The sequence below is a fragment of the Haliotis rufescens genome, unplaced genomic scaffold, assembly GCF_023055435.1.
Source record: "Haliotis rufescens isolate VD_foot unplaced genomic scaffold, xgHalRufe1.0.p SCAF_126, whole genome shotgun sequence".
In the NCBI taxonomy this organism is placed as follows: Eukaryota; Metazoa; Mollusca; class Gastropoda; order Lepetellida; family Haliotidae; genus Haliotis; species Haliotis rufescens.
In genome coordinates this window covers 372,954-378,953 of record NW_025963809.1, presented here as the reverse complement: position 1 = coordinate 378,953, position 6,000 = coordinate 372,954, and positions in this window count along the sequence as shown.

Genomic DNA, 6,000 nt, shown 5'->3' with positions numbered 1-6,000 from the left:
GATGACCAATATCTGGACTGGTTGCTTGCGAAGAAATCCTACGTGGACCCCGACATGAAATATGGCTTATTTCCCCTGCGTAAGTGCTAGCATTGGAGCCTTTGCAATTCTAAATGTGCAGTGTTTAAAGCATATTTACATGACACATTCGATATGTTGCTGGAATTGTATTAAATATATTAAATAGAGGTGTTACTAGATACTCATTCACCGAAAGAACACGGACAGATAAAGAAATGTTTGTGAAATTGAAGTTTTTGTCACATAATTACAAACATGAAATCCTATCTGTACATATGTCCTGCTTATTACCTTGAGAAACGAAGACGTAACATTCTTTTTTTTAATTTTAAGGCTTAAGGCAACAAAAGGAGGCAATGGCTAAGAAGAGGAATCAACATGGAGAACTGTGATGCAAGACACCACCACGATACACTGTGATGTAAGACACCACCACGATACACTGTGACGCAAGACACCACCACGATACACTGTGATGTAAGACACCAACACGATACACTGTGATGTAAGACACCACCATGATACACTGTGATGCAATACACCACTAATATACACTGTGATGCAGGACACCACCACGATACACTGTGATGCAAGACACCACCACGATACACTGTGATGCAAGACACCACCACGATACACTGTAATGTAAGACACCACCACGATACACTGTGATGTAAGACACTACCACGATACACTGTGATGTAAGACACCACCACGATACACTGTGATGTAAAACACTACCACGATACACTGTGATGTAAGACACCACCACGATACACTGTGATGTGAGACACCACCATGATACACTGTGATGAAAGACACCACCACGATACACTGTGATGTAAGACACCACCACGATACTCTGTGATGTAAGACACCATCACGATACACTGTGATGTAAGACACCACCACGATACACTGTGATGTGAGACACCACCATGATACACTGTGATGTAAGACACCACCACGATACACTGTGATGTAAGACACCACCATGATACACTGTGATGTAAGACACAACCACGATACACTGTGATGTAAAACACTACCACGATACACTGTGATGTAAGACACCACCACGATACACTGTGATGTGAGACACCACCATGATACACTGTGATGTAAGACACCACCACGATACACTGTGATGTGAGACACCACCATGATACACTGTGATGTAAGACACCACCACGATACACTGTGATGTAAGACACCACCACGATACACTGTGATGTAAGACACCACCACGATACACTGTGATGCAAGACACCACCACGATACACTGTGATGTAAAACACCACCACGATACTCTGTGATGTAAGACACCACCACGATACACTGTGATGTAAGACACCACCACGATACACTGTGATGTAAGACACCACCATGATACACTGTGATGCAATAAACCACTAATATACACTGTGATGCAAGACACCACCACGATACACTGTGATGTAAGACACCACCATGATACACTGTGATGCAATACACCACCACGATACACTGTGATGTAAGACACCACCACGATACACTGTGATGTAAGACACCACCATGATACACTGTGATGCAATACACCACTAATATACACTGTGATGCAAGACACTACCACGATACACTGTGATGTAAGACACCACCACAATACACTGTGATGTAAGACACTACCACGATACAGTGTGATGCAAGACACCACCACGATACACTGTGATGCAAGACACTACCACGATACCCTGTGATGTAAGACACCACCACGATACACTGTGATGTAAGACACCACCACGATACACTGTGATGTAAGACACTACCACGATACATTGTGATGCAAGACACTACCACGATACACTGTGATGTAAGACACCACTAAGATACATTGTGATGTAAGACACCACTACGATACACTGTGATGTAAGACACCACCACGATACACTGTGATGCAAGACACCACCACGATACACTGTGATGTAAGACACCACCACGATACACTGTGATGCAAGACACCACCACGATACACTGTGATGTAAGACACCACCACGATACACTGTGATGTAAGACACCACCACGATACACTGTGATGAAAGACACCACCACGATACACTGTGATGCAGGACCCCACCACGATACACTGTGATGCAGGACACCACAACGATACACTGTGATGCAGGACACCACCACGATACACTGTGATGCAGGACCCCACCACGATACACTGTAATGTAAGACACCACCACGATACACTGTGATGCAAGACACCACCACGATACACTGTGATGTAAGACACCACCACGATACACTGTGATGCAGGACCCCACCACGATACACTGTGATGTAAGACACCATTACGATACACTGTGATGCAAGACACCACCACGATACACTGTGATGGAAGACACCACCACGATACACTGTGATGCAAGACACCACCACGATACACTGTGATGCAAGACACCACCACGATACACTGTGATGTAAAACACCACCACGATACACTGTGATGTAAGACGTCACCACGATACACTGTGATGTAAGACACGACCACGATACACTGTGATGTAAGACACCACCATGATACACTGTGATGTAAGACACCACCACGATACACTGTGTTGTAAGACACCACCATGATACACTGTAATGTAAGACACCACCACGATACACTGTGATGTAAGACACCACCACGATACACTGTGATGTAAGACACCACCACGATACACTGTGATGGAAGACACCACCACGATACACTGTGATGTAAGACACCACCACGATACACTGTGATGTAAGACACCACCACGATACACTGTGATGTAAGACACCACCACGATACACTGTGATGTAAGACACCACCACGATACACTGTGATGTAAGACACCACCACGATACACTGTGATGTAAGACACCACCACGATACACTGTGATGCAAGACACCACCACGATACACTGTGATGTAAGACACCACCACGATACACTGTGATGCAGGACACCACCACGATACACTGTGATGCAAGACACCACCAAGATACACTGTGATGTAAGACACTACATCGATACACTGTGATGTAAGACACCACCAAGATACACTGTGATGTAAGACACCACCACGATACACTGTGATGTAAGACACCACCACGATACACTGTGATGCAAGACACCACCACGATACACTGTGATGTAAGACACCACATCGATACACTGTGATGTAAGACACCACCACGATACACTGTGATGCAGGACACCACCACGATACACTGTGATGCAAGACACCACCAAGATACACTGTGATGTAAGACACCACATCGATACACTGTGATGTGAGACACCACGATACACTGTGATGTAAGACACCACCACGATACACTGTGATGTAAGACACCACCACGATACACTGTGATGTAAGACACCACATCGATACACTGTGATGTAAGACACCACATCGATACACTGTGATGTAAGACACCACCACGATACACTGTGATGTAAGACACCACCACGATACACTGTCAAGTAAGATCCCACACGAGGAAAAGGAAGTTAACAGCGCCGTGCCAGTGGAATCGTCATGGAAACCTTCTACTCGTACGTTTGTAACATACCCAGAGTTCGCATTCTGTTAATATGAAAAGCGAATTTATACACCACTATGATGGTATGGTCTAAAGAACCTGTTCTTTGAAGGCCGTGTATTCCCTACACTTCAGTTGTTCTTGTGTCTGCAATGTACGCAACAGTAAGCGCTTCACAGTACAACTGCGCCTGTAAAATCACAGTATGGATAACATTGTCTTTTGTATTTTGAGCGTTGTTGTTATGTAGTGGTGATGCGAAAAACAAGAAGAAACACAGATTAATGGAAAACGCTGCGTGTTGTTATTATTTATTATCTTCCAAAACTGGCTCCCACAGGAGATATCGATTGGATTAGATCAAGCGATATCTACACTGTAGATATCGCTGCAATGAAATTACATCACAATGCTTTGCAGACCATTGTGACGTCACTGGTTACCATGACGTCACAATCAAATGACATCACTAATGGCGCTGCTACTGAAGCTGTTAGCAGTACTTTTTACACTGAAGACACTGCTAATTACTGTCTACAAATTGAAAAAGTTGGAAGAATGATGTTGGATGATAAATAAAATCTCACCCTCGTGTCTTTTGATATCAAATATATCAACACTCGTTGATAAAAGTGGCAAAAATGCTCGGCAAGCCTCGGAAGTTTTCCACTTTTATCAACTCGTGTTGATATATTTAATATCAAAAGACACTTGGGTGAGATTCTCTATTTGTCATCTTTATGTCATACTCAGAATCAAATATCTAAAAGCTGTGTCCACCACTCGTCTCTCTTTACTCCTTATTCTTTCCTACACGTCGTATTATGAATTATTTATCATCATATTGTTGCGGTACACGTTACGTAACTGGGAGCCAGTTGCATCCCATCGTTCTCGTTACATCACCAGTAGCATCAAGATGATTGTGGTCTTTTGGGGACTCTAATTCAAACTGACAAAAGAATGTTTATTGACACAAACTGTATTTGTAATGTAAATATCATGTCAACACCGTACCCTGCTTCGCCCTCGGGGATGAGTGAGTGAGTATGGTTTTACGCGGCCTTTAGCAATATACCAGCAATATCATGGCTGGGGGCACTAAAAAATGGTTTTCACACATTGTACCCATGTGTGGAGTCGAACCCGGGCCTTCGGCGTGACGAGCGAACGGTTAAACCACGAGGCTACCTCACCAAATTACAGCAGTGGTCATATCACGTTTAGGAAATTAAGGTGTGGGGTTATTGTACAGAATAATACTAAAAGATGATTTCCAACTGGAACTAAAATGTTAATCATACGTAACGAAAGTATTGAATCATTAATTGATCTCTCAAGGTCAATGAATAATAAACAAATTTTACTCAAACACACATGTTTACAATATAAAAACAATGCAATCAAATGGGTCAAATAAGAGGTGACAGCAATAAATTACAGGCCCTAGAATTAATGTAAGTGCACACACCAATGGTCAGAAATGTGCCACTGTCGAATGTCGTAAAACAGGCCTGTCTCTGATCGAGAATCCAGAAAAATGTTGGAAGCTGTTAGGAATCCGATGTTTTCAAACACGTGTTCAATCCACACTGGTCAAACTGATACAAGTCAAGTCAGGTTGAAAAGAGCTCGAATTGCCCTTTTGTCGCCCTTATATTAGTGCAGCCAGCTTGCTAGAAACAATCCCCTCCAGAAACGTCTCAAACGATCAAGTCTGTCATGCTTGTTTTCAACAGCAAGGGGCGGTAACTCTAAATTCACCTCGCTACCACTGACAACCCTCGACATTTTACCAGCACTTCAATCATTTGCTGACACTGACAATTACTAAAAATAAACTAACATCTTTAAAATCCAGTGGAGAAAAGACGACAAGGATGAGTGAGTGAGTGAGTATGGTTTTACGCCGCTTTTAGCAATATTCCAGCAATATCACGGCGGGGGACACAAGAAATGGGCTTCACACATTGTACCCATGTGGGGAATCGAACCCGGGTTTTAGGCGTGAACGCTTGAACCACTAGGCTACCCGACCGCCCCGTCAAGGAAAGAGCTGAGGACTAACCTTGTAACTGCAACCTGTGAGAGTGAGAGAGTTTGGTGTAACGCCGCGTGGAACAGTATTCCAGTTATATCACGTCGTATCAAGTTAGGGGCGGTCGGGTAGCCTAGTGGTTTAAGTGTTCGCTCGTCAAGCCGAAAACCCGGAGGAAGGCCCAAAGTGATGCAGGTTTCAGACGTTTACCTCTTTGGGGAAACTCATGATCATGGGCATGGTAGTGCAAACCTAGAATCATAATCAGGGCGAACCAGGATTTGAACAATGGGTTTCTGGCATGCTCAAGGGACACAACTCTGCATAACGAATTTCGGCGTCTTAGACGACTGGGCCATCCGCGCTGCCAGTAACTGCAATCAG